Source organism: Ambystoma mexicanum, chromosome 4q (genome assembly GCF_040938575.1).
Source record: "Ambystoma mexicanum isolate Mex_15411 chromosome 4q, UKY_AmexF1_1, whole genome shotgun sequence".
NCBI lineage: Eukaryota > Metazoa > Chordata > Amphibia > Caudata > Ambystomatidae > Ambystoma > Ambystoma mexicanum.
The window spans coordinates 348,838,143-348,865,848 of record NC_090928.1 but is presented as its reverse complement, the minus strand read 5'-3'; positions in this window follow the sequence as shown (position 1 = coordinate 348,865,848).

Below are 27,706 nucleotides of genomic sequence, written 5' to 3'. Positions count from 1 at the left end.
TTCAAACATCTGCAGCATTGGCACACTCTATTTGAAGAGTTACTAGAAAAGCTCAAACGATTCAGAGAGGAGGCTTTTCATGATTTGTTTATAGATATGGTGCTCCTATCTCCAAATGTGCCACTTGAATGAGCGGGAGGCCTTCCCAGGACCTTTTCTTTCTAATACAAAGCATCTGTCGGAGGTTTTCATCAACTTAAACACCTGGTACTAATAGTATCTTTACTTGGTTGAAGACACTCCAGCATTTCACAACTGAAAAAAGAAAAAAAAAAGATGTTCAATATGAAGCTTGGGAACATCAGTTATGATAAATCATTTGGTGCGAGTTTCCTTGAATGATGTGGATGAGGCATATTGGAAATTGCCAAAGATGGTCTGGCCTACACTGGGCTGCTGTCTTTTTTGGCTTATATGTGGTGTTTTATCTTTACTGTTGGCATGAGCTGTGGTTTTACAGAGTTAACCTCCACCCATTTAAGCTGCTGGCAGCAACAGATAGTGTTTTCAAACACCTGTAGCACTGGAACACTCTTTTAAAGAGTTATTAGAAATGCCTCAGAGTTTCAGAGAGGAGGCTTCATTTTTTGTGGCATTGTAATTTTTGTTATTTTATATGTCTAACATTGTTCAAGGAAAAACTAAGACGTGGCCCTTCTAATGTTTCATCAGAAATCTTGGGAATATCAATTATGATAAATAATGTGGTGCGAGTCTCCTGGGATGATTGTGGATGATGTGTATTGGAAATTGCACAAGATGGTCTGGCCCATACTGGCTGGCAGCTTTTTTTGGCTTATACGTTGTGATATATCTTTACTGTAGCTGTGAGTGGCGGCTGTGCAGAATCAACCCTCTCCCTTTAAAAGTGCTGCCAGCAATAGCCAGAGTCTTCAAACACTGGCAGCACTGGAACATTATTTTTGGAAGAGTTATTGGAAATGCAAGAGAGGTTCAGGGAAGAGTGTTTTCATGAAGCTTTTAAAAATGTGATGCTCCTATTTCCAGTAGTACTACTTGGATGAGCAAGAGGACTTCACAGGATCTTTTCTTTCTGATGAAATGCATCTGTTGGAGGTTTTCGACTTCATTCCGGGGTACTAATAATGTATTTATTTGGTTGAAGATACTCCAGCATTTCAGAACTGAAAAAAGAAAAAAAAGATGTGGGATCAAGCTTGGAAACATCAATTAGGATAAAGCATTTGGTGCAAGTCTCTTTGGATGATGTGTATTGGAATCTGCTTCAGATGGACTGGACCATACTGGGCTACAGTCTTTTTTAGCTTATAAGTGGTCTTATATTTTTATTGTAGCTGATAGCGGTGGTTGTGTAGAATCAAACTCCACCCATTAAAGGTGCTGCTTCCAACAGCCAGAATCTTCATACACTGGTAGCACTGGAGCACACTATTTTAAGAGTTATTAGAAATGGTGGAAACATTCAGAGAGGAGGCATTTCATGAAGTGTCTACAGATGTGCTCCACCATTACCACTTGGATGAGCGAGAGGTCTTTGCACAATCTTTTATTTATGATACAATGCATCGGCTGGAATTCTTCATCCACTTCATTCTATGGTACTAATAAGGGGACTTTACAGTTACTTTGCACTAACAACAACCTCTCCATATTATGGGTACACATAAATCCGAAAACCCCAGAAATTCACCAGTTACGGAAAGCTAAGCAACCATAATTCGTGCCACCACTGTGCTCTGCTAAGACTAACACTCATGACATCAAAGATCACATCACAAATGTCATTGAGGACATCACTGATGACATCACATTTCTGGCTTGCTCTATTTTTGTTCACTTACATTTCTAGGCCAGGTGCTTTTCTTGAGTGCCAGGCAGGAAGTTAAAAATCAAAAGGTACTACATTTGTAGATGTTACCCATCTCATATGTTCTTACACTACATTCCTTATGGTTTAGTCAGATCATATGATGCATATACGCAGGGGAAGAAGCAAGAGTGAAACACAGCAATCATTTCTGTGCATGAAGATAAGCAGTTAAGTTATCAACACTTTCTGGTGATACTGCTGCTTTTTTGCTTACTTTACTTTTCCTATATGTACTCATATTTTTGTGTGTTGTGGTCTGTTTATGTCTTCTGTGTATTAGTACAATTATGTAGTAAGTGAGGCATTGTTAACTGCTTATTACATGTTTCACAGTACACAGAAATCTGAAATGAATACATGCACCATTTCACAATCCAGCATGGCAAGATTTTGAATAGTGCACCTCTACGGTGCATGCTGCAGAGAATGCCTGTGTATGTACATGAGTAAGGTTATGTACCAGAAAGAACTCTGTAATGCAATGCCTCTTATAGCAATGCATGCTTAATGAACTAAGTATGTCATGATAATTCTCCCAATGAACTGTGATAGTTTTCTGGCAACATTATGGCAATCCCTTGTGGAGGCGTTTCATGAACAGTAAATGCACATGTGATGTCAACAGTGATGTCATCAATGACATTTGTGAAGTGATCTTTAATGTCATGGGTGTTAGTCTTAGCAGAGCACTGTGGTGGCGTGAGTTATGGTTGCTTAGCTTACCATAACTAGCGTATTTCTGAGGTTTTTCAGTTTTGCGTGTACCCATAATATGGATACATTGTTGTTAGTGCAAAGTAAGTATAATGTCCCTTTAACAAAGTGTTTGCCCTTGATGTGCTAGGTGTTTCTTAGGGCAACTGGACCAAAACTTGCCTTTAACAACATTTTTTCACTGAATTTGATCGGTTTTTAGTAGCGCAACTTAACCACGTCCCTGTAACAACGTTTTTTCACTGAATGTATTCAACAGTACTTTCTGTGTGCACTCTGTTCAGATTTGCATGTGGCCAGTGGAAATTATCATCGACATCACATTCCAAAAGACTTCAACAAATTGCGCTGGTGTGCGTGCACTAGTACAAGTACATGCAGAAGTAGTGCACTATTATGATGAATATCCAACAGGATTAAATGATGGGGTTTTCACCATCACATATGCAGTAAGGAGAGGGCAACAGATCTTATCAATGAAATGTCACAAGGGCAAAACATGGTGCAGTTGAAAAGCTGGAGGAGAGTGAGAAGGCATGTTCTCTATCTGCAAAGCACCATCCGCTGATAAGACAAGATGTCGAGGTTGTAGCTGTAATAGAAACTCACCCACTTATGTACAGTGTCTCAGAGAAACTCTCTCCCCAAACCCCCTCCCCTTATAAGTCAGAAAATGATGTTGAGGTTGTATTTGTAATAGAAACTCACCCACTTGTGTATAGTCTCTCAGAGAAACTGCCTTACTGTGCCAGGCTAGAAAGCGATGAGCATCATTAAATTGCATCCAGAATATCAGCAACACTAACACTGTCAGCACGATTCTGAGCCCAGACTGAATGGTGTTAGAGCACAAAGAAAGATACAGGTTTGCCAGTACTTCACAGAGAATACACAGAAACTGAACCTCGCCACTTCCACACACTCTGCCAGAATCCTGTGGGCTGAGGGAAGGCAGGGAACAACTTGTATAACACATGTAAGTGGTCCCACATGCAGCAGCACCATTCACAAACATCGGAAGAAGTCAAAGGTCTGATGTACATCCCTTCAAAAATCAAGCAGCTGCCATCCTCCAGTCAGGGGCGGACTGGCTTATAGGCAACTATGGAGAGTTCCCTGAAGACCTCTGTACCCTGGGCATCTTTTTTGTGGTATTTCCAAAGTATCCCATAGGAAAAGAGTGTTGGGATTGCTGAAAATGTGTACAATTGGGCCACTTTGAAAATGGTTTTGGTTCACAGACCACCCCTGCCTCCAGTCCACACAATTACCACTGAAAACAGAGCAGTTGTTTCATACTTTGGAGTGGATCACCAAGCTCCAACCCCTTTACCCAGTGATGAAAAGCCGTGGTTTTCCCATTGCGTCCGGCCAGTGTTATGGAAACGTTTGAGCATGGTCAAAAACAGCATTAGTTGAAAAACATATTGTGCCTCCTAGATGCTAACCTAGCTATAATGTTAGCAAAAGGACACCTTGTCCTGCTGTTTTGAGAACAAAACCAGATTCTTGAAACATGTGGGAACATGTAATTGCTGCTGAGAAGCTCCTCGTTGCCCGTTATTCTCTTGTAAGCAGATTAGCAGAATTTAGGAGCTGCTTCTCCATGAACACACAGACCAATGTCAATGCTTTCACTACATGACCATTGGGGCACACTGGTTTGCCTTTCCTTGCTCTACCGGACAAGAGGATTCCTGGAGTAAAACACGAGGGGCAGCAGCTATATTCGGCACCAGGCATTGTTGTGGATGCAAATAATTTATGGCAGAAACCACATGGATGCTGACATCCAGGGGCAGGAGTGGGAACTGGAGGCTCAGCTAAGTCTTCACTATTTGCCTTTGGTCAGTAGCGGCAGTAGAACATGGATCACATTTTCTTTCTGCCTTACACATTTGCAGGAAAATGCATGTCCCCCACTTTGCACATGTACTTCAAATCATGTCACATGCATCAACAGCAATGTGGGCCATGAAAGAAATAGTCGCTGCTGCCCAGAAGAACGTTTCTAATTTAGCAGGGCATACATGCCAAAAAATGCATTGCGACAACTGCAGGTGCACCACAGGCTAGTTTCCACTGCACAACCTGATGTCATCACTGGGTCCTCATTGGAACTCTATTTTGTCTATGATCAATAGGCTACATGAGATGTGCAATTCGATCACAGATTACTGTAATACCCAAAGCAGAGCTCTCGAAGGGCCATTTGTTACACTGTGTCAGTGAAAGCTGCTATCTAATGTTTCCTCTCCACTACAACTTTTCAAAGAGACAACCCAAGGGGTTAACCATCACAAGCTGTGCCTAAGTGAGGTTCTCCCTCTAGAGTATCTGCTTGAATTGGACCTGACCAACATACAAATACCTGTACATTTGCAATTAATGCTGGGGAAGGACCTGCTTCCAAGCTTGCTTAGTGATCCAGGGGTAGTTCCATATAAGGGTAACATTTACTACTTTTTCGCATCCTTTGATGACCCATGTTTCAAGGTAGAAGTAGACATGTTTAATACGTTTTTGTCATGGGAGGAGGAATTGCAGTAATCTTCAAAAGGAGGAGACACTGTACAAATGTGTAAGGGTGCTTTGCTGCAGCGTTTGCCAAACATTTTGAGGAAGACCACAGGCAGCAGGAGGAATACCAACCACCCGAAATGTTGCCAGCTGCGCAGAGGATGCCAATCTGAATATTTAATATACTACACAGGGTCATCTTCTTCAAGTATAAAATGCTCCCTACTAATTGTAAAAAAAATATATACTGCTTACTTGTCACAAATGATTGTACAGAGATAATTGCAATTAACATGAATTTACTGCACACTTGCATAAAAAAGGTTGCGACTTCCTTGATGGCGTTGTGGAAAACAAATGACATACGAGGCTCAAACTTCCTCGTCTGTGGTCTCTTCTGCGAGGCTGGAACACATGCCATCATGACTGACTTAACTGTGAAAGCAGGGACCAACAGCAAGCAAATTGCATTTCTTCAAATGGCTCAATGGAAACGCAAAATGGAAACGTCTCTGTTTACTATTGGACACTTTTTTCACACTTCCATCAACAACCACCAAGAGATAATGACTTCAATACAAAGTGACACAATGGGCACGAGTGCTGCTGCCATTTCACGCAACATAGTTGAGGTTGCCGGGTTTGTTAAATCAGTTATTTCTTCACAAACAACACCTATTTTAACGCTTGATGAGTTGCCTAAAATTGCTTTAATTAGAGGCCTAAATAACCGAGGTCCCGTTCTAACAATTCCTAATGGAACTGCTTGAGCTGAAAGAAAGGTGGAGTGCTCTTGGCCTTCGAGTTCTGCTTCTATGATTGCTCTCGCTCAACCATGTTATAGATCTCAAGAAATTCAATGGTTGAATGTCTGTTGTGGCGATAGAGGTTCGAATTTGAAGGATCAAAGGAATGTAAGGGTTGTCGGTACCACTGTTTCCATAGATTGCCAGAGAGAATGCCCGGGGTTGTGCAAAAGCACGGTTGTCTTAAATACCAAAGCTTTCTTTGTACATAATAAGTTACCAAGTTACCACTTATCTCGGGAGGATATTTCAGGGGCAACTCCCTTGTCTTGGAAGCAAGACGATGCTGTGCAGCACAGGTTCGATTCCAGGGTCCACGCTTAGAAACCTCTGGGTATTAGGCACGTTGTAAATAACCTATTACAATTACAGAAAAGTCGACAACGCACTTTGTAAGCAACCTAGAGCGGATATTAGTGTTAGAACTCAAGCTCACATTGTATTAAAGGGAGGCATGGTAAGAAGGTAAGGTTGTTCTGTGTGAGTTTACAACGTGTCGAAATTTAGAAACAGAGCATGACCGGAAACACGTGATGCCTTTAGTGGCGGCCTCTCCAGTACAGCTAAAGTATATTCAGTATGGGGAATATTTTTTGAGAATGTGGCACCGTTTGCTTTAAATAGATCTGCAATACTGACTGTCTTTTCAGAGCTCCCTAACTTGGCAGTAATCAGCTCTAAAAACATTGAGGCAGTACAATTTCATGGGTTGCCGAGCACCAGTAGCATGACTAGCTACGTTGGTTCCAACTTGGTTGCAGAATCAATTAGACGTGAAATTGGTAAATTGCGTGGATTTGGTTTTCTGGTCTCTGAACAAGAGTCAGTGGTAGATAGTAGAATGAAAAGAAATAATAAGGGTAGTGACATCAAGGTTCGTTTAACACAGCGCTTCCAGGCCATGTAGCCCCAAACCCAGTATTTTCTAGTAGTGGAAGTCTTTACTGTGATTGATCTTGGCTGGCTAGGGCCCTTACAGTTGGTAATGAAATGGTTTCAGAAACTCCAATCAGGCTTTAGCTACCATTACACCTTTAAAAATAATGTTGTGGAATTCGAGAGGAAATAGCTCTCTTTTTAACAGCTCAGATTTAAATAAGCGTATAGGTTCTCACAACATCATATGTATACAAAAACATTGGCTTCTTATTCCCCCTAGTTTAGATGGTTATCAAACATGCATTGCGACTGCCAAAAAGGGTAGGTGGGGTTTTGTGTCTCTTTAAATTTGGAAGTGGCTTTCATAGTGTTGGAACACTTGAGGATCACAGGTGTTTTGTAGCAATTGAATTTAGTATAGAATTAAGGTGGTCAGCAGTGAATATCCTGTTGATTAACATCTATTGGCTTGAGGGTTGCTGTACTATCAAAGTTATATTACACAAGATTACTTCTTGTGTTGAAAAATGTTTGAGTCATACAAAGCAGGGTCATGTCATCATCCTGATCTAAATATAAGATGTCCTGAGATGGAACAGGAAACCCCAGAACAGGTGGTGGAACCTGTGAAACAACATGGAAAGGATAAAAGTCCAAATGGTGTTAGAAGGATAAGCAGCATGATTGCTCTAGGTCTCCTCAAAGGAAATGGTTCTATTAAAGGGGACATCCTGGGGAAATCCACTTGGTCCAGTCTTATAATTCCACCTTGGATTACATATTTGTTGATGAATATATTTTTGAACGTTGCAGTAGTTTGAGTGTTGTTTCCACTCCTCTGAGTGATCCTTGTATACTTAGTTGTGATTTGGAATGTTACTTAGAGCATGGTGTAGCCTAATACTTTAAATTACTGTCAAGTAATCTTAGAGGACACAGATTGATTTGGAACACAGGTACCATTACACGCTATAATGATACACGTTCTACTTACCTACACAAAACATGTTTAGAACACAAAATGGAAGGTTTTCCGGTAGATAACCTTCAGCACACATTGTGTCAAATGTTGCAAACCAGTTAAAGGTGGACAGACTGGCGTGTTTGTGTAATAGAGGAGGTAACAAATCTCATGAATCGGATGAAGTATTAGCTGGAAAAAAGAGAGAACTTCGATCCAGAATTAGGGCCACTAAAGAAATGGAGATTGTCAATAAGCTTAGAATCAAATTTAAAAACTGGACCATAGATCAACATTCTTGACGTGATTCAGAGATCATGTTGTCTACCATGAAATCAAAGAAAGGACCCGACTTCTGGCGCATAGTGAACTCATTGAACTCATTGAATCAGTTTCATCTCTGTTCACTACTGAGTGATGTGTCTGAATCCCAATGGTAAACGCACTTTACAAAACATTATGTGGATGATCAGGCTGCCCCCCTTGTTATTCCGGTTGCATGCAGCTTGGAAGATAATAATAATTATCGGCCAATAGTTTGTTCTCCTCAAACTATGTGTGGTGTAATTGTAAAATGAAGTAATTCAAAAGCACCAGGCCCCAATTGTTTTTTCCAATTGACTTTTTAAAGGGAATCCATATGGGTGGGAAGGTGTTCTATTATTGCTGTTCTCTGATATAATGAAAACTGGCCGACTGCTTTTAACATGGAATTCATTTTACATAATTCCAATTTAGAAACCGGGTTCAAGTAATGATCCTAGTAATTACCGCCCCATTTCAATAATTGATGCTGACAGTTAAATCTTTCCAGCTATATTATTTCAATATCTTGAGTCTTGGGCTCTGGAATTGGGGCGGTTGAAAAAATTGCCAGTTTGCTTCAGAAAGTCACATGGGACAACTCTCGATGGTTTTCTCCTCAAGTGTTTTCAGGCCGCTGTTTTAGAGGGTGGATACAAAGCGGTTCATGCAGCCTCAATAGACATAAGTGCTGCTTTTGATTTAGCAAGCTGAAATAGATTGTGATGGAAAGTTAGTAATTGGGGCATCCCTCCTAGAGTACTGAAACTTATTATTGAATTACACCAATCTACTCAGGTTTAAGTTGGTTTGAATACATTTGGAGCTTTGACTAAAGAAACAGCAGTAACTAATGGTCTGCGACAGGGCTGTATTTTAGCTTGCAGCCTTTTTAATATTTATGTTTCTGATTTTGGAGGAGAGATAGAAAGTGTGGCGTTGGCTTCCCGTAGGTTGGGAGTTTTTGAGCCCACATGGGTCGCATACGCTGATGATTTTCTTCTTTTCGACACCACGGCTGTGGGGCTGCATAGATTACTTACTACTTTTGGGGGTGTGCAGACAGGAATTACTTGAGAATAAATGCTAAAAAAACACAGGTGCTGACATTTAGGCATACAAATCGTATGAAAATTGGTATATGGGTGGCTGTCTTTATCTAGGTTTTTATATTCAAGAAGTGCCCAATAAAGAAAGACTGACCAGTTTCTTCACTTGTTGCTCTGATTAATTAATTAGTCAAATGAAATGAATTAAACATACATATTGTAAACACTTACTGATTCCAGTGGTAAAATATGACCTGACCACTGTGATACCTAAAATAACGTATGGTGTATAGGTTTTTCCTGTTTTGGAACTGATCATTTTAGAAACAATTGTAAGTACGGCATAGAGTCTTGTGGATTCCGAATACTGTCCCTACAACTGCTACACTATTTGATCTCGGAATATGTGGCATTCGCTCAGTGGTTAGATGGAAGTGGATGTCTTTTATGTATAAATTGCTCTGTCCTTGCGTAGATTCATTATACGAGGACTTGAATACAATTTTGACCTCCAAGAATGTGAATTCAGTGGTGACCTTTGGGCTTCTCTGTGAAAGTATTTTGGGTGAACTGGGTTACACAATTGAAGATCTGAAGTGTACTCTGAGAATAGTAAAAACACTTTTTGAAGATCTTTGACTGGTGCACTCTAGCTAATACCTTCCACAGTCACGCGAGCATGAACCATCTCTGTCATGAGCATAAGGTTGTTGGAACACTGGCTCCTTTTTGGAGGTTATTTCCCTGTCCAAAGATCAGAAAGGAATTTGTTAGATTTTGATGGACCATTATAGGACTTGAGTGGTCCAGAAGCATCTTAACCTGAATGGTGTTGACAGTGTTTTTTCCGTTTTTGTGCAAATAAAGACCCGATTGAGACTTTAAAACATCTGATTTTACATTGTGAGAACCTGAGTGATAAGCGAAAGATGTTTTTTCAGAGACAATTAAATAAATGAAATTTGTAAATTCAGCATACATCTGGAGATTAGGATTGATAAATGGTACCAACAGGTCATTGTGTATTGCAATAGTCGTTTTTTAAAATTCATTGGAAATGTCACGGAACAATGACATGTTTTATATTTTTATGATATAGAGTTGGTGGAGGAATTGTTTTATCTGAATTTTATTTCAGATTGTTAACATGATGTTTTTATTGTGTCATTTACATTTTTTTAAATATTGTTATACTTTCTTGTTTTCTTTGTTTTCTTTTTTTATTAATAATTTTTCTTTGGATTTTTGTTAAGGTTGAACTGTTGCTTATTCAAAAAACAATTAAAGAAACGTTTTTAAAAAAAGTGTCAAAAGCATATGATCAACACAACAGTTTCGTGAATTTTTAAAAATAGTCAGAAGGTCAAATGAAGCAATCACACACGAATGGAGATCCTTCAGATGATGGGCGTGTGGAACATTGGGGTGTTCATACTTTTGGCAGTGGATATCAGAAATTGGCACAAAAAAAATGATAATTATAAGTCGCAGCTGGTAACAATATTATATTTTTTGCTTTTTAAGCAGCATTTCAAATATTGTGCTGCATATTTAAAAATAACACATCTTGCATATTTATGTTGCGAGGGCAAAATCGCTATAGAATGGATGGGCTGTTGATTAGGTAAACACAAGCAGAAAGCAAGAAGAGGAATTTGCAAAGTTATTTCCTACTTGTATATGTGTGAAGTTAACAGCACACTATCTACACACGGAACAGACAATGAGGCAACGAAACACAGTAACAGACAGCAAACATATTAGAGAGAGCAACACACTGGACAACAATGGACACCTCACACCTACATCTCTTTAAAACACCTCAAAACACTGTTCGAAAACTGCAATTGTACTCCAAACAAGGTGCACGTTTTAGCCAGTTCTTTGCCTACACACCGCATGGCTTAGCAGAAAATGCAATGGAACAAGGCGTGAGTTGGGACTTTAATAAACAATAAGGCTTTCTTATGAGATTTGAGGGATTTGATTGGTTGAACAAATGTAAAGAAACTTGGCGAATCATCCCGAGGGTGGTTTGATTTGCAGGACAAAAACAATGAATGTTCCCAAATTTCGAAACGAGATCCGAGCTTCCTAACTGGACACTGAATCATTGTCTAAGAGCCCACCTCGATTTCAACAAAGGATATGATAGTGCCAAAAATGAATCCGACACTCGGGTGTAGGATGAGCCATTCCAACAAGATTCGATTGACCCGTTGGTCATTTTGTTTGAAGTTGATACAGGCTTAGTAAGGAATGTACCATCTTTATGAGAAAATGAGGGACACTTATTTATTAAATGGTGATAAGTTCTTTCTACGGCACCATGCATACGTTAGGAGGCACATTAAAATGCTCTGCTCCATTCGTTACAATTGTGAGAATACCTGACTGTTGATGCCAATAACCATGATGTTAGTGCCTAAGAATATGATGGCAAGGCTTGGTATATGACACCTATACCTGCCGTATGCTGAGTCCTATGAGTAACTGAACATATCATGACAATACATTGCTAAAAGTGGTATTACCTGCTCATGGGATCGCAGCAGTGTGCAAATGATGTGAGAACACGGGCTTTTGTGGGCACTGGCTGTCAAATGTCCACATAATGCATTATCAAAATCTGTTTGGCTTTGCCAATGCTAATCTATACACACGTGTAGAAATTGTGACACTCCCCACCAGGAGACATGACGAGCTAAAGATTGTAAATGAAACAAGCTATCCTCTATACATTGTGGCAATGACACTGGGTGAGGCTAAGTAACCACAACCAGTGATCGAAGTGAGTGGGAATGGTCGGGAACGGTGTCCCATTACTTTTATTTTTTCTGATTACCACTCCTCTACTTTTTATGACCATATTCACCATTCATTATCGCGTATTCGTCCATTCATGTCCGTGTTCAAGTGTAAAGTTGTAATAAGAGCCTTAGTCACTAGTTACTTAGACGATTTCAATGACCTGCCACACACCTTGTCACATGTTGCACTATGCTTCCGCCCACCCTATCCCCTCCCGAGACCACAGTTCCAATACTTTTTTTTTTCGGCACACTTCTACCACTGACCACAACCGGTCCAGGTGTTGATGTTGCACACAAATATATCGGATCCAACATGTGGAAATCACAGGGAAGCCCATGTGTTTTTCGATTCACGTTTGACATGCGGCAAATTAGTCAGATACGAAGTAGTTGGCAGAGGGATTTGCAGACATTTTACTGAACGTGTTTAGTGCCTGTTCAACTTCCTCTTAGTTCCACATGGAAACATTAGAGATAAGTTAAAAACAGTTAAAAGTAAGGGGCTAAGAAATGTAATCGCAATACTTATTTCCGCATGGAATGGCACCTTTGCATGATCTTCCAATAAAGTAGTCCGAATGGTTTCAGTTATGAGACATTTTGTTCGCTTTTCTGTGCCTTTTGTCATCATTAAGTGATTCATATTATTTTACCCAAACATTTCAGCTGAGTAATTACTTATTCAACCGGAGGAAAAATGTGCATTTAGAGCAATTTTTATTGGTTAAAAAACAATATTCTTTCCAAGCCACATTAATTATGTGCCCCCTCAGGCTAAGTGTTCTGGAGCTCATACCAAGCCGCCATTATCCTCGCATGAGGCGCACTTCTCTCATTGATTAGCGTATCCCAGAGGACGAGAATGCTAGCCTGCTGTTGCTGCTCCAGTGAATTGTGCGCCGCTGCAGTATCTCAGCGTGACACCCGGGTTAAAGCCAGGGACAGCATCACTCACTCCCTGGAACCTTCACACTCCGACATGCCACCCTCTTCCAAAGTGAGCAACGAACGTTCGCGCCATTTTGAATAGGTGCGAACGTTCTAAGCAATGTGCTCTATACGAATTGGGCTCCTCTGTGATATCCAAAGGGAAGGATCCCGCAGACAGAGAAAACCAAGTACAGGCTCTGTTTATGGATCATTTAATCGATAAAGTATTCACATTTCGGCAAAGCGTTATTCGGTCATTGTTAAAATATGTTCATACTTTTAGTATGCTGAAATGAACATTGCGCTTACAAGTACTAATAATCCAGCATGAAACAAAATATTGCAGTTCAGAATCTACAGTGCATTTTCCGTCAGCTGACCTCCTTACAGCAATATGCTGCGACCAATCTATTTTGTCTGATTGTTGAGCTGGAACAACTTCTCCAAAGGCTTTCTTAACTATCAATTTACAAAAAGGGACATGTGATGTTGCCACGAAGTAGAGCGATGGCAGATTTTAGACAATATTGCGCCAAAAGAGAAACACCAGCATACGCGCCACCTCCACAAAATTGGTCCAATTACAGCACCTTCTTCATAAAATTATGTAAAGAGCCACACAGTTTGCAATCAATTGTGTAAGGTAGCACATGAAAAACCCAATAGATGCATGTTGCCAACCGTGCACAGGGCCGTTTTCGAAGCATGTTCATGATGCTTGTGTCCACAAAATATTCAAGTAAATAAAACATCTTCATGCTGGCTGTACGCACACATGTCCATGTATGCTGCGCCAATATATGCCAGTTCTACCATATAAAGACTCCCAGCCAGTAAAAAACGCCATGCAAGAGAAAAAAAAAAGTATATGCAGACAGACACTAGCAGTGCCAGGCTGCACATATTTTTTTTCAATTTGGCATGTCGTGGTTTACATAGCATCATGGGTGATGCAAAGATGATAAATGTTATTACATGGCTAGACTGACATACATTACCCTTAATGCCATGCAACAATAAGAAAGTATATGCAGACTGGTACAACTAATGTAGTCGAGTCTAGCCACATAATAACACTTATCATGGTGCTTTACCCTTAATGAACTGAAACTGTGAATCAAGGGTAAAGCAAACATACGTTTTATTAGGTGGCTAGACTGGCCTACATTCAACATGGGACAGTCTAGCTATATCAAGTATTTATCAAGTTTTGGGTTAACGCAAGTGTAAAGCAAAGGTAAGTGTTCTTGCATAGATAGACTGGCCTACATTCAATATAGGTCAGTCTAGCCACGTAATGCACCTTCACTTATCATTTTTCCTTTACCATTGATGCACAGTAATGTGAATCAAGAGTAAAGCGAAGAACATTTTCCAGGTACCTAGCAGCCTCACCCTCAAATGTGGGGGTCCCCCTTGGACCCTATGTTTAGGGCTGGGAGTTCACACACACACACACATACCCACTTGCACCCATGTATTCACACATCATTCTTTCAACTACTTTCAAGCATGCATTCATAAAAACAATCACAATCATACATGTATACATTCATTCATACATACATATACAGTGTAATCTTGTATTGTAGAACCAACAATTACAACATTATGTAAAACCAACAATTTGAATAATTAGACTCCAGTAGAGCCACAGCCATGGTTGGATGTTCCATTCAATCAACAAAGGGGAGGGAGAGAGAAAAAAAGGAGAGAACAATTGGTAAGGTAACTCCTAGGACAATGACAATAGTGCATAAGAAGCTGCAAGGTATCAGTACTATGCCTTATGATTGCCTGTCATGCAACGGCTGTAACCTTTTGCTACAAATATATTCTGTAACCACATTTTTAACTTTAAAGTGCCTAGATGCCTTTGGGTTTTGTGTGCTATATAAATGACAACATAAATCAATAATAAAAAAGGGCTAGGTTTCACAATAAAAGAAGTTTGGCAAAATATAATGGGCAATTATGAGAGGACACAACTAGATTTGAGAGTCCTGTATAGTGGGAGTGAGGCCTAGGTTTCACAATACGATTAATGGTACCAGAAACATACCTAGATTTGAGAACCCTGTATAGTGGGACAAAGGCCCAGATTTCACAATACAATAGCTTTCACAAAATAATAGGCAATTATGGGAGGACACACCTAGATTTGAGAATCCTGTATGGTGAGAGAAAGGCCTAGGTTTCACAATATGGTACGTTTTTAAACAGTTTGTGTTCACAGTGGATTTTCTAGTGGGTGTGACGGATTTGAGTGGCTGGTGTACTTCTTTCCTGTAGGTGGTGTTGTATGGTGGCGGGAATGCTAAAGTTGTTATTAGTATCAGTGAAATTGTGCTTACCTTATCCATTGATGCTGGTTGACAGCAGTCTGTTCCTCATTTGGCGTGTCTGTGCACTGCAGCCCACTGCTACTGCTGGTTTGCGGGCGGAATTATGTCTTTGCAACCACCTCGTTGATTGTAGTTGCAGCAGGGAAATATTGGCTGTTGTTAGGGGAGTGGTTTGAGTTTGACACTGCACCCATGGACTCAGGTGGGAGCACTGCTGGTCCTTTTCCTTGAGCTTAGTGAAGTGAATGAGCGGTTCCATGTCATTTCATTGTGGTTTTTTTACCGCAGATTTTTTTTCTCGAAAAAAACTAATTGAACCCCCATCCCCTTTAATTTTGTATGTATTCCCGAATGTTAGGGAAAATTCTCATTTTATGTCTAACTTCCCTCACCTAGTGAGTCCCCCAGCAGCTTTGCTGGATTTCTGGAGTTATTTTTTTCACTTGGTAAGAGTGTGCCTCTTTTTCCCAATCTTACCTGTGTTTTTGCCATGTGTGTTTCATCTGCTTTTGTGATTGTGGACTCTGGAGAACACCACTTCCGTAGCCCCCTTCTTTTGTGTGTTACACAGCACCTTCAGTGCAGTGACACAGGGTTGTCTTTTAGACTTCCCACTGACTCCATTTCTGAGGCTGACTACTGTCCCCCAGAAGAAGGTAAAGTTGACATTACCTATACCTAGTCATTTAACCACAGGTCAAGTACACTCCATCGTACATGGAGTACTGGAAAGGGTTGATCCTTAGCCCTTTTTATCTGTACCTCCTAGAGCATTGTTTTGCTCTCTTAACATTTAGACTTGGCTGGTGGCAGTGGTATCTAACCTAACTTTTCTACCGCAATTATACTATATAAACGTGGTATTGTTTTAGGCTATTATAGTAGCCTCAAACATAAACCTGCTTGACCAAATACTCTTTCTTTTGGCTCTGGTCGGGTCTATTCACCATTTCTTTTTGTTAAAGTCCTTCTTGTGTTTTATTTTGCGCGGCAAACCAGGTTTGCCTTCTTTGTTCACTCTCTTTTGGCGGGCTTCTGCCAAGAAGCCCTCCTCCAGGCGCCTGGGTGTCTAGGTAGGCTGAATGTGAGGGAGGGGTGTAGTCACCCCCTGCACAGGGTATCCTAGGAAACCCAAGTCGCACTTTGCAATGATTGGCTGAGGTGGTTGTCTGGGCTGGACAACCCCCCTGCTGCGTGATTGACAGCCATGCTGTGTGAATGGGGGATTTTCACATAAAAGGCAGGTCTCTTGGGCTTGAAGTCAGAGTAGCCCCTGGAACTGCAAGGAACTGAAGAGAAGCAGAGAAGAAGACGGCTGCTGCAAATACCCCGTCCCGGTGAAGCACTGCTGCAGTCCTGAGCTATCTACCCTTCGACGACCAGAGAACATCCAGTCCGGAGTCTTCTTCCCTTGGGCCTGGTGGGGATAACCAGCTCATCTTCCACAGCCAGAGGATCCTCTTCTTGGTCGAAATTGCTGCACACTGCTGTAGTGGTCTGGATAGCCATCTGAAGAACCTCTCCTGTTTTTAAGGAGCGCACCTTTTATTCACCGTCGCTGCTTCCGCTTCATCCCTGTGTGGTGCAGACCCCTGCAGACGTCCTCCTTTGTACCGAAGCTCCAGGAACCGTGGGACTGCAGGAAACTACCAGGAACAACTGCCGTGGCACCAGCTTCTTCATTGAATAAGGTACTGTGTTCTGCTTGAAGAATTAGGGTGAATCCCTTTTCTTTACCTCCAAGGCTTGCCCTTGTCTTTCCTCCTTCTTATAACGTTTGCTTCCTCTGTTGACAATATCTAAGTACTCCTGGCAACATTGAATCTTGAACTGTCCGACTGCGTGATCCTCGACAACAGGAACCCGGTTCCACTTGAAAGCAGCTATGGCCTATTGACTCTTGAATTTCTGTCAACGAGTGTTCTCTGATTCTGTCCACCTTGACAAAAGTATTGCCTATGATTTTTGCCCCCAACTCTATCTGGTTAACTCAGGTGCTAAGTGTGTTTTTGCCCGGGTAACATTTCTTGTCGCATATACGCTTTTCTTTAGTAAGGCCGAACTGTCATTACTGTTAAAAAGTGATTGCATACATATTCCCGGTAACTTCTTTTGTTTCACAACACCGGTCCGTTAAAACATGGGGCACTTACCTTGAGTTAGAGTGTACCAAAGTGAATTGGTTGGTTGTAGTGTATTTTATGTGTGATTTTGAATTAATAGAAGTGTTGCGTTGTGTTTATAACAAATGGTTTAAAAATAAATGTACTTATATTTTTTACCTGAAACTTTGAGTCAGTGGGCCTCATTACGAGTCACCCGGTATGGAAATAACGATGGCGTTAAACCCGCCGGCACCGTTGTTTCCATACCGGGTGATTCGGAGTCCTGCAGGCGGAGGTGTCTGACCTGGTGGGTTTAACACCGCCCGCCTGCAGGCGGATGTGGAAACACCGTGTTTCCATGGTCCCCATTCCCATTTAGTCCTATGAGACTCAAAGGGAATGGGGATTTACTGAATTCTGCCTCCGGAATTCCCAGGTCTCCGGGGTTGCAATGCCCCGGTGATTCTGGGAATCATTGAGACGGAATGGTAATTCGAATTCGGCGGTAACCGAGCCGAAAAAAACGCCAGGTTACCGCCAGACTCGTAATGAGGCCCAGTGTTTGCTTGAGTCACAGTAATTGTGGTCCCTTTGTGTAATCACTGCTACTGCTCATATACTCTTGAGATAAGCCTGGCTGCTCCGCTACTGCTAGAACTTTAACAAAGTAGTACAGGCTTGTACCAAAGGTGAACTTGTATTACCACTTGTAGTCTTAATTGTGTGTAGTGGTCCCTAAGGGCACTGCACAGGATTCTGCCCAACACTGGTGTACAGCGTTGAGGATTTGGAAGTAGAGTGATTACACTTAGAGTGCTGCTATTGCTTGGGTTCAACTAACCACAAGGTTAACACCACTAATTCTATTTAACTGAGAAATCATGTAATAAATGGAAAGCTACACTGAAGAGGGTCTCTCAAACTACACTGCTGAGGTTTTGAGAAACATGTGTAGGGAGAGGAGTCTCTCTGGTAAAGGAAAGAAATCCGAGTTGGTTGCAAAGTTAATGGTAAAACAAAGACTGGAGAGTGGGTCAGAAGGGCCTACCCCTCCAGCAAATGTGGATACTGATGTTTCTGATTCTGAGAGTGTTACTTTAGAAGAAGTAGATGAGTTCTTGTTAGGCAACCCTACAACTCCTTTGCCTGCTCAGAAAGCACAACCTCTGTCCACAGGGACCCCCACAGTTCCTGCACTTACTCCTGAGTTTATTGCACTTGAGAAAATGAGACTTGAATTAAAAGTGAAACATATTGATGCACAAACTGCCATGAAACATCAAGAGTTGAGGCTCAGAGAAATGGAGCTGAATCATGAACTAGAGATGAAGAAATTGTCTGTAGAAAATGCTTCTCTCCCAGAGTCTTCTAGTTCTTCTAGCCCTAAGAGACCCCGTATGCCAAAGGAAACGATTGGTGTGCATGAGACTAAACTTAATGTTTTGGATTGGTTAGAAATGTTTGAGTACAATCATGGGATTCAAGGGAATCCAGCTGATTCCCTGGCTTTTCTCTAGGCTTCCCCCTGTTGTAAGTGACGCTGTAATGGAGTTGGGGGAGGAGGATAAACAGGATTGTGAGTGTGTGAAACTAGCATTAATAGCTAGGTTCGGGAAGACCCCTTGCCAGCATTTTAAGAGGTTTAGAAAGCATGATGGTACCCCTTGGGCTACCTGGGTGTGTGAATGTTTGAAAAACTTAGATGGTTGGGTTAAGGGTTACAATATCACTTATGAAGGTTTGAGGAATCTTGTAATGTTGGAGTCTATTTTTGATGTCTGCTCTCCTGAGCTTAGACAGCACTTGGCTGATTCAAAGAAGATATATCCTAAGAAGCTAGCTAAGGCTGCTGACTTGTGGGTTGCCAACAGGGCTACTCACAAGGATTCTGGGGCTACTCAGAAAAATAATGAGGGGAAGCAGCCCAAGAAAGACAACAAAGAGAATTCTAATAGCTCCAATCCAAAAGAGGGCCACAAACATAACCATGGTAAGCCACAAGGGAAACCGAATCAGGCTGGTGTACCATCTGCTCCCAAACCAGATGAAGGTCAGAACAAGCCCCCAATCCAGAGAGCATTTGGGAAATGCTTTGTTTGTGGGTTAACTGACCATGTGAAAGGAGATCCCAGATGTAAGGGTAAACCTTCAGGGGCCCACACTGTCTCCTTAGCCTTCTCCCATTTGGATGAAGTACCTATAGCCAGTGGAAAATTTCAGTTATTAGCTGATGAGCCCATGAGAGTCTCAGCTAGTGTTTCTTTAGTGTCCTTGGGTCTTTGGGAACAACAGAACTTAGATGTCTATAACTCAATCACAGATAATACTAAAGAATATTACAAAGATAGTGTTCTTGTGAATGGTCAGGAAACCCCTGCCATCAGAGACACTGGAGCCAGCATAACTGTGGTTGATTAATGTTTTTTCAAGGTGGAGGATGTTGCTAAATTACCCAAACACCTAACCAAGTAGGCCGGAGGTCCTGTGCAAATGGTTCCCCAGTTACCAGCTCTCATCCAGTGTAATGACATGACTGTCAGAATACCTGTAAGTGTGAAAAATAACATACCTGGGAGGGTTTTGCTGGGTAATGATCTTAAAACTCTTGGAGTTGTGTCTAGTACCCCCAGTCCCCTCAGCAGAAAGAAGCAGGAGCTCACTAGGTCTGCAAGGGAGAGAACCTTGAGAGGCTCTCCTGGGGACATGATAGAGGAAACTATCGCCCAAGTCCACAGGACGTACTTACTGCTATTGCAGGACAGAAAGAGACAAAGGAGAAACCCAAGTCTGCCAGCAAGAAACCAGCAAGCACCCCTGTACCCAGAAGGACATCTCCAAGACTGTCCAAAGTCACATCCGTGACTCATTCACCAGCTCTGCTGAGTGTGAGGTTCAACCCTGTATGGTTCAGCTAGATACTGAGGAATCAGATCTAGAAGAAGATCTTACTCTGGTAGGAGATCTTGACCCTGTTGACCATCCTGAGCTGCAGTCTTTACTGGCAGAAGTTGGGCCCAACAGGGCAGATTTCAGCAAAGCACAAAGAAAGTGTCCTACCCTGGAAGGTCTTCACCTACAGGCAGCGTCTCAGCTCAATGGGACTGAGCCTGGGAAGTATAGGTTGTACTGGGAAGATGGCCTCTTCTAGAGTGAACCGACTGAGTCAACCCCTGGAGACTGCAAGAAACCTGTAGTACCTCTAGTGAACCGATCCCAGTTTCTGCAGTTAGCTCACAAGATACCTTTGGCTGGTCACTTAAGTTTTAAGAAGACCAAGGAAAGGCTCTCTCTTTACTTCTACTGCCTAAAATGGGTTCAGAAGTAGACAAATTCTGCAGGAGCTGCCACACTTGCCAACCTCTGGCAAGAGTGGAGCCAAGAATATGGCACCCTTGGTGCCTCTCCCAGTGGTGGGAGTTCCTTTTGAGAGGGATGGGATTGACATTGTTGGTCCTCTTGACCCTCCCATATCTTCAGGCAACAGGTTTATCCTGGTTGTAGCGGATCATGTCACTAGGTTCCCTGATGCCATACCTATGAGGACTGTTACAGCTCCGGCTGTGGCTAAGGCCCTACTTGGTATTTTTACCGGAGTAGATTTTCCTAAGGAGGTGATATCTGACAGGGGATCAAATTTTATGTCCCATTACATGCAAGCCATGTGGAAAACCCATGGAGTCACCTACAAGTTCTCAACTGCCTACCATACCCAAACCAATGGATTGGTGGAGAGGTTTAACAGAACTATGAAGAGCATGATAGGTTCTTTAGAGGAACCCCTTAGAAGAAAGTGGGACCTTCTAATGCCATGCCTTCTCTTTGCATATAGAGCAGTCCCTCAGGAGGGAGTAGGATTCAGTCCATTCGAACTTCTCTATGGCCATCCAGTCTGCGGTCCATTGGCCCTGATTAAGGGGGATTGGAGAGTGTTCCTTCCCCCAAGCCAGTCAGAGTGATTGACTATGTGATAGGTCTCCAGAGGAGAATGTCACACATGATGGCAGAGACAAGTGATAACTTGAAAGCTGGTGAAGCTCTGGTCAAACATTGGCATGACCAGAAGGCTAACATGGTTGAGTTCTCTCAAGACCAGCTTGTTCTTGTTTTGGTCCCCACAAGGCAGAGGGCCTTGCAGGACAAATGGACTGGACCCTTCAAAGTTGTGGGTAAACTTGGAGAGGTGAACTATCTGGTGGACTTAGGCAATCCTAAGGAGGCGCCAAGAGTCTTTCACACCAACCGTTTAAAGGCTTATGTCTCTAGACCTGACATAGGAGCTCTGCTTCTAGCTTCAGCTCAGGAGGAGGAGGAGAATGAACCTCTGCCTGACCTCCTCAGAGGCTTACCTTTAGATGAGCAAGTGGAAGGAGTTAATCTCTCTTCCAGTCTCACATCTGATCAGCAGGATGAGTGCAAGTTACTGTTGAATCACTTTGCCTCCCTGTTCTCACTTTCACCAGGCTTGACCCCCTGGGGCCAGCATGACATACTCAGGGTGACTGTCTGTCAAAAGCAGGGGGTACAGAATGTCAGACTATGTAAGAACCCATATAAGGAATGAGGTCAACAAGATGCTTGATCTAGGGGTGATAGAGCCCTCTACTAGCCCATGGTCTAGCCCAGTTGTGCTTGTACCAAAGGCAGGATCCAAGGAGTTGAGATTCTGCGTGGACTGTAGAGCTCTAAATGCAGTCACAAAGACTGATGCCCATTCTTTGCCTAGGACAGATGAGCTGGTGGACAAACTTGGTGCAGCCAAGTACCTCAGCACATTTGACCTAACGTCAGGCTATTGGCAAATAGCCCTGACAGACCATGCCAAGGAGAAAACTGCAATCTCCACCCCAGCTGACCTCTACCAATTTAAGGTAATGCCTTTTGGACTAAAGAATGCACCTGCTACATTTCAGAGGATGGTCAATCAAGTTCTGAATAGGATGGAGGACTTCTGCATGGCATACTTGGATGACATTGCAGTGTTCAGCCCTACATGGAAAGAACATATTGAACACCTAGGATATGTATTGCAGGCTTTGGAACAGGCCCATCTGACCATAAATGCAAGCAAATGGCAAAGTGGTCAGAGTACAATGGTCTACCTTGGACATGAGGTAGGAGGAAGTGAAATAAGGCCATTGCCTAGCAAAGCACAAGCTGTACAAAACTGGGCCACCCCTACTACTCACACCCAATTGAGAGCCTTCTTAGGTTTCACTTGGTATTACAGGAAATTCATAGAGAACTATGGGACCATAGCCTCTCCATTGAATGTCATCTCCTCTCCCAAATTTCCTAAAAAGGTCAGGTGGAATGAGGAGTGCAATCAAGCCTTTGAAGGTCTGAAGAAAGCCCTTTGTCAAGCTCCAGTCCTAAGAGCTCCTGACTATCACTGTACAAACTGATGCTTCTAATGGAGGTATAGGTGCAGTCCTTAGTCAACTGGATGGTAGGGACCACCCCATTTGTTTCATCAGCAGGAAGTTAAAGGATCCTGAGACAAGGTGGGCAACAATAGAACGTGAATGTTTTGCTATTGTGAGGTCACTGAAGAGGTTTAGACCATACTTGCATGGATCTACTTTCATCATTCAGACTGACCACCAACCCTTGAGATGGCTGATGCAAATGAAAGGGGAAAACCCAAAGTTACTCAGATAGTTATTCTGCCTACAAGGATTTGATTTTTCCATTGAGCACAGAGCAGGAAGTCACCACCAAAATTCTGATGGTCACTCTCAGATGTTTATAACTGACTAGAGGTATGAGATCCATCCAGGAGTGGATTAAATCCTCCTGTCCCTTAGTCTGGGGGGGGGGCGAGTGATAGAGAGAATTCTCATTTAATGGCTAATTTCCCTCACCTAGTGAGTCCCCCAGCAGCTTTGCTGGATTTCTGGAGTTATTTTTTTCACTTGGTAAGAGTGTGTCTCTTTTTCCCACTCTTACCTGTGTTTTTGCCATGTGTATTTCTTCTGCTTTTGTGATTGTGGACTCTGGAGTACACCACTTCAGTAGCCCCCTTATTTTGTGTGTTACACAGCACCTTCAGTGCAGTGACACAGGGTTGTCTTTTAGACATCCCACCGACTCCATTTCTGAGGCTGACTACTGTCCCCCAGAAGAAGGTAAAGTTGTCATTAACTTTACCACAGATCCAGTACACACCATCTTACATGGAGTACTGGAAAGGGTTAATCCTTAGCCCATTTTATCTGTACCTCCTAGAGCACTGCTTTGCTCTTTTAACATATAGGGCCTCATTAGGACCCTGGCGGAGTGGGTTTCCGCCAGCGCTAATCGCGGCGGACCCGTCCGCCGTACTACGAGTTCCCTTAGCGACATGGAGGTTTTCTCCGCCTGGTTTTACCGGGCGGAGAAAACCATGGCGCTAAGGGACCTCGTTGTTAATTAAGCCGCCGTACTTTACGGCGGCGTAATTAACTCCTTCCCCACTCCCATTATACCCTATGGGGCAAGAATGGGAATGGGGAAGGGTAAAATGGGGATTGGGGATTTACCGCTCCGCCAAGGTCGGCATGGGGTGGTAAATCCGCCAACCCCCATGGCGATATCGGCGGCTTTCCGCCATGCTCCGCGGTGCATTTAGCACCGCGGATTCCGCCAGGGTCGTAATGAGGGCCATAGTCTTGGCTGGTGGCAGAGTATCTACCCTAACTTTTCTACCGCAATTATACTATATAAACGTGGTATTTTTTTTAGGCTACTATATTAGCCTCGAACATAAATCCGCTTGACCAAATACTGTTTCTTTTGGCTCTGGTCGGGTTTATTCGCCATTTCTTTTTGTCAAAGTCCTTCTTGTGTTTTACTTTGCACGGCAAACCAGATTTGCCTTCTTTGCTCACTCTCTTTTGGCGGGCTTCTGCCAAGAAGCCCTCCTCCAGGCGCCTGGGTGTCTAGGTAGGCTGAATGTGAGTGAGGGGTGTAGTCACCCCCTGCCAGGTTACCCAAGTCGCACTTTGCCCTGATTGGCTGAGGTGGTTGTCCGGGCTGGACAACCCCCCTGCTGCATGATTGACAGCCATGCTGTGTGAATGGGTGATTTTCGCATAAAAGGCAGGTCTCTTGGGCGAGAAGTCAGAGTCACCACTGGAACTACAAGGAACCGAAGAGAAGCGGAGAAGAAGACGGCTACTGCAACTAGCCCACCCCGGTGAAGGCCTGCTGCAGTTCTGAGCTATCTACCCTTCGACGACCAGACAAGATCCAGTCTGGAGTCTTCTTCCCTTGAGCCTGGCGGGGATAACCAGTTCATCTTCCACAGCTAGAGGATCCTCTTCTTGGTCGAAATCACTGCACACTGCTGTAGTGGTCTGGATAGCCCTCTGAAGAGCCTCTTCTGTTTATAAGGAGCTTTCCTTTTATTCACTGTTGCTACTGCCGGCTTCATTCTTGTGTGTTGCAGACCCCTCCAGATGTCCTCCTTCGTACCTGTCAGGATTCGTAAATCAGGGAGGCATACTGGCAATCTTTCCTTTCCTACTCGCTTACTTTCCTCAGCTGGGGTTCCTTCGCTTTTGTCACGAAGACGCTGCTTCAGAACACGGAAGTTTGCTCAGCCAGTTCGTTCTGTGTTCTTTAAGCAGCGCTGGGCTTTACCATGGAAACGCAGTCACTCTGCGTACTTGAGGTCACGTGTCTTTACACATTGTTAGAACCTCACGTGACTTTTTGGTTTTCGTTCTTATGCCCCACCTCCCCGCTATTAGCTGCTTCTGAAATTGTTATTTCTCTTGCCGCTACGTATCTGACTTTACTCCTGTTGAATTTAGTGTTTTGACCCGGACTGCCTACTGGATTCCTGCTTGTGTGCCCCTCTTGTTGTTGTCTCGACCCTCGGAACTGCTATTTGGAACTGTTACGGATCACGGACGTCTGCTCGAATTTTGCCCGCTTGGTTTTCGACTCCTGGAACAGTTCACGGATTTTTCCTTGTCAATATTTTGGCTGGTGCTACCATCTACGTCATCCATTCTGCTGCTACTGGAACTTTTCTACGGACTTCCTTGTTTCCCCTTGGAACTGGAGACTTTATACTAGGCGTCCGCGTGCCGTCGGTTCAGGTGGACATTGCTGTTTACCGGATTCTTGTTTAGGCGTCCTCGTGCCGGCGGTGGGTAGGTGGATCACTCCTGCTTGCGGATCACTCCTGCTCTTCATTTATTCCTTCAGTTTTTGGACTTCCTTGGAAACTCTCATCCGGTAAGACTGTTTCTTTCTTTCTAATTCTACTTTTTGGTCCTTGTATGGTTTCCGGTTAGTTACTGGTTATTCTTGTCCCCTTAGAATTCTGACGCCACCTTCCCATTCTGATTTGCCAGTCAGTCGACTATAGTCTATTTTCAGGTACTTGAGGTTGGGTTGTCTGAGCATTGCTATTCAAGTTGTCTTCTGTCACTAATGTACGGTTCCTTTGCAGGTTGACTGGTTCCTGTGACGTCCTCTCATCTTTTGGTCAATTGACTGGTCAGAGAGTTTTTTCTACCTCTCTGTTGGGTACATTGACAAAAAGAATTCGTCCTCTACACGACGAGTTCAAAATCTTGAAGTCAGGATTCTGGTTACTTTGTCAAGGAATATCTCCTGACTTAACATATTCAGAAGCCTTTATTATGGACGTCACAGGTGACCTGTTAACCGCATTGGCTCAACTAGTGGCTGATTTACGGGCTGACATGACAGCAGCTCATGAGGACACACAACGCAACATCCATGAGTTGCGACTAGGCCTTCAATCTGCTGGGGCTGGCAGCTCTGGTTTCTCCTCTGGTTCTGGTGCCGGTTCGGGATCTGCTCCTATCAACCCCGAGAGCGCTCCCGTGGTTCTTGCTGCCCAATTCTCTCTGGCTCCACCGGAGCGGTTTCACGGGGATCCAAAAACATTTCGGACCTTTATTAATCAGTGTCGATTGCATTTTCTGTGCCGCCCTACTTCATTTCCTGATTCCACTACCAAGGCAGCGTTCGTACTGTCATATTTAGGTGGCACAGCGGCAACTTGGGCTAATCCATTGTTGGAGCAGGGAAGCCATCTACTCTATGATTGTGATGCATTAATTAAAGCCCTGTCACGGGTTTTTGATACCAGGTATAAGACCCAGGCCACCGATCTGGAACTTCTCTCTTTGCAACAAGGTGACACTACGTTATTGAATTATTTGGCTAGGTTTAATCAGTTGGTAGCAGAAGCCGGTTGGCCTGATGAGAAAAAGGCAGCCCTGTTTTATAAGGGTCTTTCTGAATCCCTGAAAGGTATACTGGCCACAGTCCCGGTAGTACCCTCCACGTTTCCGGAATTGTTGGATCTAGTCCTCCAGATAGATGCCCGTCGGGCAGAGCAGAAGGGTGAACAACGGGGCCCCGTTCCTGCTACCGCTTCCATAAATACCCCTGTGCCAGGCAGCGAGGAACCTATGCAGATAGGCGCAGTACGGGGTCCATTAACCACGGAGGAAAGAGAACATCGCAAAAAGAGTAATTTGTGCTTTTATTGCGGTTCTGCTGAACATTTTTTGAGACAGTGCCCTAAAAAGCCCAAGAAACAGGGAAACTCCAGGGCCCGGCAATAGATGGAGTCCCATTGCCGAGCAAACTAGGTCAGGACTCCAGACACTCAGTCCTGTTTTTTGTTCCAGCTACTTTAGCCTTTCAGTCTGCCAGTCCATGGACTGTCCATGCTGTCTTGGGTTCCGGTGCCACGGGAAATTACATAGACGGACAGTATTTACAGTAATGGAAAATCCCTGTAGAACCCAAGGAGTTTCCAGAGGTGGTCAACGCTGTGGACGGCACCTCTCTATTGTCAGGTCTGGTCACGGAGCGCACCATTGAACTCACTATGACATTAGACTCTGGCCATACTGAACAAATAACTTTTGACGTCATTTCCGCACCTCAATATAAGATCATCTTGGGGTTACCTTGGTTGGAGCACCACAACCCATTGCAGTCTGGTTGTATTACGTTCTCTTCAGACCATTGCAAAAGGCACTGTCTGTCAGTACCTGTGAAGTCTTGTGGGCCTTGCATCTCCTTGTTGGATACGGCCGCGGTGGTTGGTGGCGTTTCCTCAGCCTTGCCTAAAGAATACGAGGAGTTCAAGGATGTATTCGATAAGATAGGGGCCGATACCCTTCCGCCTCATCGTCCCTACGATTGCCCTATAGACTTACTGGAAGCCGCAAAAATACCTTCAGGACGCATATATTCACTTACTCAAAAGGAGAACTTCGTTTTGAAGGAGTATTTGGATAAAGCCCTAGCCAATGGTTTTATCCGTCCTTCTCGTTCCCCTGCCGCGTCTCCGCTCTTCTTTGTGCCGAAGAAAGAGGGAGATCTGAGACCGTGCATAGACTATCGCGAACTGAATGCTGTTACCATCAGAAACCAATACCCTATTCCATTGATT